At 40.6% G+C, this 12,279-nt stretch overlaps 1 protein-coding gene and 1 long non-coding RNA gene across 3 annotated transcripts in view; one reads left to right on the forward strand and one right to left on the reverse strand.

Annotated features, from left to right (window-relative positions):
• The window catches only part of LOC148114324 (uncharacterized), a 37,266-nt gene extending 26,095 nt beyond the window's left edge, over window positions 1-11,171 (forward strand). Inside the window, exon 2 of the long non-coding RNA XR_015734009.1 lies at window positions 10,762-11,171. This is a non-coding gene — a long non-coding RNA (uncharacterized LOC148114324). The remainder of the gene's footprint in view (window positions 1-10,761) is intronic.
• LOC148114323 (uncharacterized) overlaps window positions 1-12,279 on the reverse strand; it is a 196,556-nt gene that overhangs the window by 68,230 nt on the left and 116,047 nt on the right. The window contains exon 5 of one of the 2 annotated variants that reach the window (XR_015734004.1): window positions 478-522. The exons of the other annotated variant lie outside the window; for it this stretch is intronic. The gene's annotated coding sequence lies outside the window, so the exon portion shown is untranslated. Of the gene's footprint in view, window positions 1-477; window positions 523-12,279 lie in introns of those variants that run through there. 2 annotated transcript variants of the gene reach the window in all.

Below are 12,279 nucleotides of genomic sequence, written 5' to 3' on the forward strand. Positions count from 1 at the left end.
GGATTGATAAAGCGGTATTGATATTTCACGTGATTTTGATCCTATGCCTCTGTTTATACAACTAAGGATTGTATTACTTTTTTGACTACTGCCGCACACTGCTGGCTCATGTTTAAGTGATCCTGCACTAGGACTCCAAGGTTCCTCTCAAGTTACTGTTTTTGAGCCAGGTTTTTCCTGCCTAGGTGTAAAACCTTGCTTTTCTCCACATTAAATGTGGAGAAAAGACAGTGTCATAGACAGGTGAAAATACAGATGTGATCAGGACCAAAGTAAAAGGAAGTTAGATTTATGTTAATATTCTGTGGAATTCCAAAATGTGCTTCAATTTGTCTCAAAGAGTGCCTTTAAAGTGAAATACTGAAGTGAAACAGGACTATATATCTATAATAAATGGATCGTAATAGTTGCACCACAGTGCTCTGAATAATAAAAATGGCTTTTGCACATGTACAGATACCTCTTTTTTCCATCTTGAAGATGCTAATGTTAACGCCGAACTGAACCTCGCAGAAGCTGCACCTGAATTGAGTAGACACACTTCAACATTTCTAGTCAAAACAAAGCAACTCAATTCTCTGACTAAATCATTTAAAATCAGATTTCTTTTGCAACCTCAATTGTACCAGGGTTTTGAAACATTCTTAGGTAATCTACACATTTCTAAAATCTGCCTTTTATAATTTAGTACATTACTTACTAATGATTATAGTACTTTACAAACTAATGATTATAGTCACCAATTTACAAAATAGTGATACAGAGAGCAGTAAAGTTGAGGTGAATTGTAAATACTGAAACTGAATTTGAGTAGCCATGGATAATATCATCACAATGGACAACAACCCAAGAACTTTGTATGTTTCATACTTTTTGGATATGTTTCCATAAGCATAGTGACTTAGAATAGTGGTAGCTATAGCCTAACACATCCAAAATGGCAATGAGTTAGGAAAAAGCTGAACTTGGCAATACATTCTAATAGGATTCAGCCATGTGGATCCTGAAAAATTGGAGGCTCCAATGTAATTTGAAGTGCATCAGTTAAGACTAGATACTTGATCCAGCTTCCCAATGCTGTCTTCTGAAATGTTTTCCTCTTGGTGTTAATAATGGATGATTCTTTCTACCATTGGAAAAAACTCTGAAAGTTCTGAACACCTTGCTTGTTTGCTTTCTTAGTTGTGAACTTTTGATGTAGCAGAATGTCAAGGTGAAGAGATGATTGAAGAACCTCCTTCCTCTCCTGAAGTCAATGTTCCTCTATGATATTGTTTTCCACTGTAGAAGATTCCCTTAAAAATGAGGTTGAGATCCCTAAAGAAATTGCTTCAATCAGCAACAGTGCTTAATGACTGTTAATGGGAAGTGGAGATAGGATAGTAAGTGTTACTTTGATTAATAAGAGAACTGTAGAGAATTTAAATTGTGCCACTGATGGATTATTTTCTTCAAGCTTGATAAGCGCTTCTCATTTGTTCTTAAATTTGGTCAATACTGTTAAAGACAGCAAAATGAAGTATAATTAATTCTATTACAGCTGCTCAGACCTACAACTAAGAAGCAGATTATGATGCAGACAACAATGTTAAGTAATGGTTTGGACATATTTTTGGGGGGGCAGGGGAGTAATAGTGGTGGTGCCTGGTGTCTCCAAAGACAGTAGCATAACAAGTAATGCCTTAATTTAGGTCTACTTAGCCACAGCTACTTTTACTTGCTTCAGCTATGGGAAGTTCTTCTGTTAGCCATATAGTGGAATCTAGAAAGTCTACATATCCCTATTAATATGCCAGGGTTTTGAGATTTAAAAAAATTCAGACCAGGATAATTCACTTCAGATTTTTTTCCCATCTTTAATATAACATATAAGCTGGAGTGAGTAATTCATTTTCCCAAGAACCTCATGAGAAATTGGGGCTGGTGTGGAGAACCAAACCAAGAGGGCTGTGAAGGTGTGCAGGCATGTACACATGCACACATGTAAATTGGGGGGAAAAACAGTTGTCTTTAAAATAAAGCAACATATTTCCTACACTTGCTTATATCTGATTTCTAATTTCCAATGGACCTCATGAGGGCTGGACAGGGACAACCAAAGAGCTAGATGTGGCTAAATGTCCAGAACTGATATGGGAGTTTGGCAGTTGAGAAATGAAAAAAGAAAGAAAGAAAGAGAAAAAAGAAAAGAAAGGAAGGAAGGAAAAGAATCTTACAATTTAGTTGAAAAACAAACTGAATTTTTAGGGGAAAAATAAAAATAAAAAAAACCTTTGTATAAGCGTGCATATTCTTAAACTAATACTTGCTGGAGCACCTTTTGATTTTATGACAGCATTCAGTCCACTAAGGTAAGAGCCTATCAGCATGGCACATCTTGTCTTGGAAATCTTTGCCCATTTTCCCTTGCAAATCAGATCTATCATATTGCTAGGGCAATATGGTGTCATCATACCATAACATATTTTGCCACATGTTTTTGTCAGACTTGATGCAGACTTTTGCAAACTATAACCAGCCTTGGATATTTTTCTTGCAAGAAAAGTCTTCATTTCCTGCCACCCTACTCTACAGCCCAGACATATGAAGAATATGGAGATTGTTGTCAGATTCTAGTACACAACTGGTACTTGCCAGAAATGCCTGCAATTTGTTTAATATTGCTATAGGCCTCTTCACAACCTCTTGAACTAGTTTTCTTCTTGTTTGCATGAAGAAGCATCTTGTTTTTGGTAATGTCACTGCTGTGTCATATTTCTGCACTTAGTGATAACTTCATTGTGTTGCATGGCAGATCCAGTGCCTTGGGAATGTTTTTGTATCCTTCTCTTGACTGATGCCTTTCAACAATGAGATCCCTTTGATACTTTGTAAGCTCTTTGCAGATCATAGCTTTTCCTTGAGTACATGTCAGAAAAATGTTACTAGAATACCTGATCTTTATATGGGCTTGATCAGAGTCACTTTAATTGATTATAGGTGTGTATTGACTACCATTTGACATCAATTTGGATGTGATTGGTTAATTCTGAATACAGAATTACATTCCTACTTATAAGAGGGTGTGCAATCATGTTATTGTAAGTTTTTGTTGTTATTTTCCCCCTAAAAGATTTTAGTTTGTTTTTAACTTAATATATTCATAGTGTAAAATTTTCTGAAGTTATTTATCTTGGTCTGATTTGTTTTCTTTTTTTAAAAAAAATATGTTTTATTTGCAGTTTTCTTTTCACACCATACATATTTTGTGGATAGTGTATTGACTGGGTCAGATCTTTTTTAAACAACGCTAGCAATAATGATACAAATAAGTATGTGTAATCCTAATCATCCAACTTCAACAATACTATTTTTTCTTTATAATTCTTTAGCATTTTCCCCTTTAATTCATTTAAACATAGATAACATTTCTTTGTGCCATGTATTTGTTATCGCCTACTAAATTACTAATATTTAATTTTAAAAATTACTTATTATTCCACCATAACTTCAATATTCCAAATGTGTAGGATTAATAATAAAGCCAGATATTAACAATATTTAATCAATCCCGGGAGTGTATCTCAAAATTCCCACAATTTCTAATCCTTAATATTTTAAATTCACAATATACTTTAACACGCTATTAATGTTGATGATACAATTAGATTACCTAATCTTAAATTTCCATCTACTAAGCTTAACTTATTTTTAGTTATAATAAGTTGTATTATCTGTTAATATACACTGCTCAAAAAAATAAAGGGAACACAAAAATAAGACATCCTAGATCTGACCTGGCATTGCACAGCATCAGCCGAAGGCCTGGGTCCTGAGGGTCTATGCAACCTGAGGAGCGAGTAGAGCCTTGGGGGCCGGAGCACGCCACCGCTCGTAGACAGCGAGTGCGCACTCCCCTAACACGATATGGCCCCCTGCTCCCGCCATATCTACCCCTCCCACCTACAGTACTGATGTTCAAAAAACTATCCCGACAAGCTCTAACCCCCCCCTCGATCCCGGGTCCCCCATCCCCCATGCCACGCTTCACTGCCAGACCCAACCCTCCCCCTTGTGGGTTATCCCCCATACCCACAACCCGAATTCCAATCTGACCCTCCCCCTCCCTAGGATCCCTTAAAAATTTGACTAAAAATTTTGTTAGAAAACCCCTCAATCCCCTCGTTTTCACATGCCCTTGTCACCTCCCGCCTGGACTATTGCAATGCTCTCTACATGGGGCTCCCCTTGAGGAGCACCCGGAGGCTCCAACTGGCGCAGAGTGCGGCCGCGTGGGTGGTAATGGGAGCGACATGGCGTTCCCATGTAACACCTCTCCTGCACGAGCTGCACTGGCTCCCGGTGGTCTTCCGGGTGCGCTTCAAGGTTTTGGTTACCACCTTTAAAGCGCTCCATGGCTTAGGACCTGGGTACTTGCGGGACCGCCTACTACCACCAATAGCCTCCCACCGGCCGGTACGCTCCCATAGAGAGGGGCTCCTCCGGGTGCTGTCAACCAAACAATGCCGACTGGCGACCCCCAGGGGGAGAGCCTTCTCTGTGGGGGCACCTACTATCTGGAATGAGCTCCTCCCAGAGATAAGGAGAATCCCGGATCTGCGCACCTTCCGCCGCGCCTTAAAGACCTTACTATTTCACCAGGCTGGCCTGGCCTAATTTTCCCCCTCTTTTATAAAAGATTTTTAAAATTTTAAACATCTTTTAGTATTTATATATTCAATTTTAAATTGGTTTTAAAAGTTTGGGGTTTTAAATTTGTCGGGGCCAAAATTATTTAATTTGATTTTATTCTATTTTTTAAATTTTGTATTGTATGTGTTTTTATTGTTTGGCTGTGCACCGCCCTGAGTCCTTCGGGAGTAGGGCGGTATAGAAATCTAATAAATGAAAAATGAAATGAAATGAAATGAAATGAATGAATGAAATATTCGTAGTAAATACTTTGTTCATGTGAATGTGCTGACAATGTAATCACATAACAATTATCAATGGAAATTAAATTTATCAACCCATGGAGGTCTGGATTTGGAGTTACACTCAAAATTAAAGTGGAAGAAAACACTACAGGCTGATCCAACTTTGATGTAATGTCCTTAAAACAAGTTAAAATGAGGCTCAGTAGTGTGTGTGGCCTCCACGTGCCTGTATGACCTCCCTGGGCATGCTCCTGATGAGGTGGCGGACGGTCTCCTGAGGGTTCTCTCCCACACCTGGATTAAAGCATCCCCTAACTCCTGGACAGTCTGTGGTGCAATGTGGCATTGGTGGATGGAGGAGACATGATATCCCAGATGTGCTCAATTGGATTCAGGTCTGGGGAACGGGCGGGCCAGTCCATAGCATCAATGCCTTCGTCTTGCAGGAACTGCTGACACACTCCAGCCACATGAGGTCTAGCATTGTCATATATTAGGAGGAACCCAGGGCCAAGGAGTTGTTGGGTAAGGGTTGTTCCTCTGTCCTGGTCCTGTTAGATCTCTCAGCGGCTTTTGATACCATCGACCATGGTATCCTGCTGCGCCGGTTGGAGGGGTTGAGAGTGGGGGGCGCCGTTCTGCGGTGGTTCTCTTCCTATCTCTCCGACCGGTCGCAGTCGGTGTTGGCAGGGGGGCAGAGGTCGACCCCGAGGCGCCTTGTTTGTGGGGTGTTTGTGGGGTGCCTCAGGGGTCGGTCTTCTCGCCCCTTCTGTTGAACATTTATGTGAAGCTGCTGGGTGAGATCATTCATGGCTTTGGGGTGGAGTTCCATCAGTACGCTGATGATACGCAGCTGTACATCTCCACCCCAGGCCATCCCAACGATGCCCTTGAAGTGATGTCCCAGTGCCTGGAGGCCGTGCGGATCTGGATGGGGAGTAACAGGCTTCAACTCAACCCTTCCAAGACCGAGTGGCTGTGGCTTCCGGCGTCCCGATATAGCCAGCTGGTGCCATCGCTGGCTATTGGGGGTGAGTTATTGGCCCCCACGGATAGGGCTCGCAACTTGGGCGTCCTCCTGGATGCACGGCTGTCTTTAGAAGAGCATATGATGGCTGTGGCCAGGGGGGCTTTTTATCAGGTCCACCTGATTCACCAGTTGCATCCCTTTCTGGATCGGGATTCTTTACGCACAGTCACTCAGGTGCTCGTCACTTCCCGCCTGGACTATTGCAATGCTCTCTACATGGGGCTCCCCTTGAGGAGTACCCGGAGGCTCCAACTGGTGCAGAATGTGGCCACGTGGGGGATTATGGGAGCGAGGGGTCGCTCCCATGTGACACCTCTCCTGCGTGAGCTGCATTGGCTTCCAGTGGTCTTCCGGGTGCGCTTCAAGGTGTTGGTTACCACCTTTAAAGCGCTCCATGGCATAGGACCTGAGTATTTGCAGGACCGCCTTCTGCCGCCGGTAGCCTCCCACTGACCAGTACGCTCCCACAGAGAGGGACTCCTCAGGGTGCCGTCAGCCAGGCAATGTCAGCTGGCGACCCCCAGGGGGAGGGCCTTCTCTGTGGCAGCTCCCGCCCTCTGGAACGATTTGCCCCCGGGAGATAAGAAGGATATCGGATCTCTGGGTCTTTCACCGTGCCCTGAAAACTTTTCTTTTCCATCAAGCAGGGCTGGCGTGAACCCCCCCACTTTTTAGTTTTTTAGTTGTTTAGCTTTTAATCTGTCAATGGGTTTTAATTCGAATTGTTTTAAAATTGGGCCAAAGTATATAATTCTTTTAATAATTTTAAATTTTGTATTGTTATGTGTTTTAGTTTTGGCTGTGCACCGCCCTGAGTCCACTAGGAGAAGGGCGGTATACAAATTGAAAAAAGAAAAAGAAAAAAAAAAAGAACTGCACCAGCATATAGTCTCACAAGGGGTCTGAGGATCTCATCTCGGTACCTAATGGCAGTCAGGCTACCTCTGGCGAGCACATGGAGGGCTGTGCGGCCCCCCCAAAGAAATGCCATCCCACACCATTACTGACTCACTGCCAAACCGGTCATGCTGGAGGATGTTGCAGCCAGCAGAATATTCTCCACAGCATCTCCAGACCCTGTCACATCTGTCACATGTGCTCAGTGTGAACCTGCTTTCATCTTTGAAGAGCACAGGGCACCAGTGGCGAAGTTGCCAATCTTGGTGTTGTCTGGCAAATGCCAAACATCCTGCACAGTGTTGGGCTGTAAGCACAACCCCCACCTGTGGACGTTGGGCCCTCATACCACCCTCATGGAGTCTGTTTCTGACCGTTTGAGCAGCCACATGCACATTTGTGGCCTGCTGGAGGTCATTTATCAGGGTTCTGGCCCTGTTCCTCCTGTCCCTCCTTGCACAGAGGCGGAGGTAGAGGTCCTGATGCTGGGTTGTTGCCCTCCTACAGCCTCCTTCACGTCTTCTGATGTACTGGCCTGTCTCCTGGTAGCGCCTCCATGCTCTGGACACTACGCTGACAGACACAGCAAACCTTCTTGCCACAGCTCGCATTGATGTGCCATCCTGGATGAGCTGCACTACCTGAGCCACTTGTGTGGGTTGTAGACTCCGTGTCATGCTACCACTAGAGTGACAGCACCACCAGCATTCAAAAATGACCAAACCATCAGCCAGAAAGCATAGGAACTGAGAAGTGGTCTGTGGTCACCACCTGCAGAACCACTCTTTTATTGGGGATGTCTTGCTAACTGCCTATGCTTTCCACCTGTTGTCTATTCCATTTGCACAACAGCATGTGAAATTGATTGTCAATCAGTGTTGCTACCTAAGTGGACAGTGTGATTTCACAGAAGTGTGATTGACTTGGAGTTACATTGTGTTGTTTAAGTGTTCCCTTTATTTTTTTGAGCAGTGTATATACTACTATTTTCCCTATTTGTATTTTTCCATTTTATTAATATATTTTCTCATTATCCATCATCTCTTAACCTTTTTGAAATTCCATCATTTATTGACTTTTTAGTCAGCCTTTTATCTCTCTCTCTCTCTTGGAATCTTGTAGCTCTTTTTTATATATTTGGACCTATGGAACATTCCCTTCTGGGTGCCCTTTGTCTCTTTCTGCTGTATTATTTGAACACCCATCCACAAGACTTCCTTTTTTAAAAAAGAGATTTTTCTTTTTTTCCTCTAAATTTCTCTTTTTTTTGAAGAGATTTTTCTTTTTTCTCTCTGTTTTATTATGAACTTTCTCTTCTTTATTTTTAGCTTCTTGCATCTCATTTTGATTTTCTCCTTCCACTGCTTCTTCTAATTTCTCATTTATTTCCTGAATATCATATTGTTCTTTTCCCCCCAATTGTTGAGTGAATTCTACATTCATTTCTGTGTCTTTAAACAATCCCCTTGTCTCCTTAGTGTTCTTTATAGTTTCACAAACACTTTTTAACATCAAGAATATTTCTCCATATGCCTCAATCATCTCCTGTAAATCCATTTTATCTTGATCAATGATCTTTAAAATTCTTTAGTAATTTACAGCCTTATAGTTTTCCAATTATATATCTTCCCAGTTGTCCAAATTTTAAAGTCTTATTTAATTTTCCTTCTTTTCTCTTTTCTTCTATCACCTTTTTCTTTTGTCTCGTAGAATGTTCTGTTAAATAACATTAATAGTCCAAATCCAAATTAATCCACTAAATTCCTCCAATCTTTCAGATCCATAGTCCAATAGCCAATTTTAATAAAACTTAGTTATTTGCAAGTTAGTTCCTTTTAGAAATCTTCAGAAGGGGAAAAAAACCCTCATTAAGTATTCTCAAACTATCCAAGTCATCTTCTAACATAAAGTCAAGGTCAGGCCATCATCCAGATGTTGTTACTTCTATTCTGGGTATTAGACTTCGTGTATAGTGGGTTCACTTTCACTAAGTATACTGCGGCTATAATGCTGTAGTACTTCTCTTCTTCCATTTCTCTTGTTCCCAAATTCAATGTTAAACGATCTGTCAAAAACAGCTGATTATTTGATAAATCCAGGGGGTTTAGAAATGCAATAAACAAGACAGTTGCTCCCGAAAATCACCTTTCAAATTGTTTAAGCTTTTTTCAGGCTTTCTGTGTTTTAAAGCTTTCCTTGAGCTTCTTTCGCCTCTTGATTTTCAGTTGTTGTTTGTCTCCGTATATTTAATCGCCGCTTTCTTAGGCTTGGAAGTTCTCTTGTACTTAAATCTGGTCTTTAGCGTAAAAGTTGGTAATTATCTCACCCAGTTTCAATGTTCTGTCCACAATCTGCTCCAGCACAAATCTTACAGTCCTGGTTGTCCCAGCTATGTGACTGCCAAAAATGGCCGTCATCCCTCCTGCCTTTCGGGAGAGCTTGCTTTGGACCTAACAACGAAGTTGCGAGTTCCTCATGGTCAGCGAAATGCCTCTCCTTCCTTCATCGCCCCTACCAGGTGGCTTTGATCTGGTTGGGTCTCCCTACAGCAGTTACTGGCTGGATTTTGCAAGGCTCAGCAGACACCACTATTTTCCAGCCGTTCTCGCCATAACATCAACTGGAAGTCCGGTCTGATTTCTTTTAACATATCAAAAACCTGGCATTTTAACAGAATTTTCTATATCCACTGTACATGTGAAATAAACTCCCACTTTTAGAGAAAGTATACTTCTCAGTATCAAATGTTTAAAGAAAATAAACTGATTTTATAATATTTTAATTTGTGAGAATTTCAAAGTCATCTGACTTTGTGGAATTGTAGAAGTCTGAATTAGGATGATACAGGAGATAGTTGGGATCTGTATTCTTACACTCAAACTGTTCATTTCCCATTTTTTGCTGCTGCAAAGACCATTTTATGCAGGGTAATATTCAAGGGCAGAAAGAGAGAAAGAGGACAGTGGCCCCAAATTAAAAAAAATGCAATTAATAGGGTTTATGCCATTATCATCATCATTATCTGCCTTTATGCAGTGAATGATAAAAGTTCAGATAGTCTGATACTAATACACTAACTAAGGATAGATTTTTCAGAAGTGGTTTTCAAAATGGAATATCTTGGAAAACCAGATTCTAAAAAAGAATAAGTGAGAGCTCTCTGTTAAACTGGATGAAACTTGATTTCACCAGGAAAAATCTTCAGTGTTTTTATGGATTACCAAAAGCTAATATTCTATTTCCTTTTCTATCCATTATTGTTTTGTATATCATATCTTCAGGAATTATACAGGTTATACTCAGTTCTTCAATCCAAAAGAAAGATTTGAGCAAAAGATTCTATTGGTTTTTTTCATTATTGTTATTTTATGCTTCACCTTTTTTCCAACTCTTTAGACACACATAGAGAGGAAGTTACAAACAGCAGTTTAAATAATCATCAATCCCATTCAAAATGCTTGGCTGAAGAGAAATGTCTCCATTTATTTCCTGAATGAGAACAATCACAAATCCTTAGGGAAACATTTGACCTCTACTCCAAAACTGATGGCCTCCGAAATTAAACCTTAAAGATGATCTATTGTCTTGATAGGTTCATATGCTGATTTGGTATTTTAAAAAGTAAAATAAGTCCTGATTTCTCCCAAAAGCAAATGGTAACCAGTGTAAATATCTTGAGATATTTTTGAGGTGTTGTCCACTCCTCTATGTTGTGACCAATTAGCAACCTAAATGCTAGACTGTGGGCCAGTTGAACGTTCTTGATACTCTTCAAAAACAACCCTTGTATCATAGTAATATCATATATATATAGTAATGCTATATATCACATCATAGTAGTATAAGGATAATTGCCAGATCTAACTGATTTTAAAAACTACATACAAACAACTTTCTTATCTTTTGTTTTTCTTCCAGTTTAAGGCTGAAGGTGAGATTTATCAAATTCCCAGAAGGAAACTGGAGGCTGACCTGAAGAAGACCTGCATTGGAGAATTTCCCCAGATGCCATCCATCTTTGTTAGGTTGATACACTGAGACCTAGTTTCTGGTCCAGGTCACATTTTTTCACCATTGTATCATAATAATTGTTCTGTCAGATGTAAATGCCTTATTCTCCAATGTGTAAATAATGTATATATGGAACATCAGAGGTTAACTTATTCTTTGGACTTTAATGTATTCATAACTTACCACTCCCATTCCTAGCTCCACCCCTTGTATATATATAAGGAGCCACCCTCACCATTCTCGTCGCTTCTACCTTGAATATTCAGTGAATATAGAATGCCTATCATAAATAAAAAGAAATATATTTAAAGCTTTAACTTCTATTATCTTTATTGAGTCTGATCCTGAAAATATTGCAACAAGCTGGTAGCAGAGGATGGTTAATTGACTCAATAAGTAATTAAAAATGTCCAAGAAAGATAGGCCCAACACCAGGGCCTACAGCAAAGAAATAGAAACTGATCAAGAGATGATCAACGAATCCACCAATGCGATTTCGAGAGAATCCGAAGAATACACCACTGAAGAAGAAGAACTAATGAGTGAAAATAATGACCAGAAAGAAATCGAAATAGAAAATAACGAACTCAGGTCAGAGATATTAAAGATACTAAAAAGCCAAAAGAATGATGAAAGTCTCATCGCGGACCTCCAGGAGATGCTGAAAAACAGCGGAGCAGCGAGAGAGAAAAACGTCATTAAAGAAAAACCCAAAGATCAAAAAATCGTAAGTGAGATGACTACTGAGAAAATAGTTGTTAAAAAGAAAAGATGTGATCCCGCGCGAAATTTTGAATGGCAGCCATCTTGGTTTCAACGAACTTCAAAAGAGAATGGAGCAGAGCCAATCAAAACGCTCAGTTCAAAATTTCTGGCGCGAAAAACACTATCAGACGAAGAAAGTGAGAAAGAAGTCTCAAACTCTTCAGATGATCCAAAATCAGAAAGTGAAGACGATTTAACAAAATCTCAAGTAAAATCAGCAATGAAAACGCTTTTTGCTGCTTTTGGGCCAAGACTGAAAATTACCAAGACATCTACGAAGAACCAAGAAATCAAACCGGCGACTCAAGACCTGCACGCTCCCATCCTGACTTCGAAAGCGACGACGCCCGAGCCCAGAGAGCCATGCCGATTTCGCCCTACACCACAGACAAAATCGAATACCAACGCACACAAAAAGAAGAAAAGAACCGTCACCACCACCAGAACCCCAAAAACCGAGCCAGAGACCGACTCATCTGAGGAGGAGCGGATCGAGAGAGCTGAAAGGGAGAGAACCTTCCACGACGCCACCAAAGAAGAAATGAACAACGCGCATGTGCGAAACTACGTAGACGACCCAGAAGGACTTGAACTGGCCAGAGAACCGTGCAGACTCATTGCAAGCATCCCAATGCCGTTCTGTAATTTCCTGCACTTGAG

The sequence above is a fragment of the Pantherophis guttatus genome, chromosome 4, assembly GCF_059756535.1.
Source record: "Pantherophis guttatus breed Tessera chromosome 4, ASM5975653v1, whole genome shotgun sequence".
Taxonomy (NCBI): Eukaryota; Metazoa; Chordata; class Lepidosauria; order Squamata; family Colubridae; genus Pantherophis; species Pantherophis guttatus.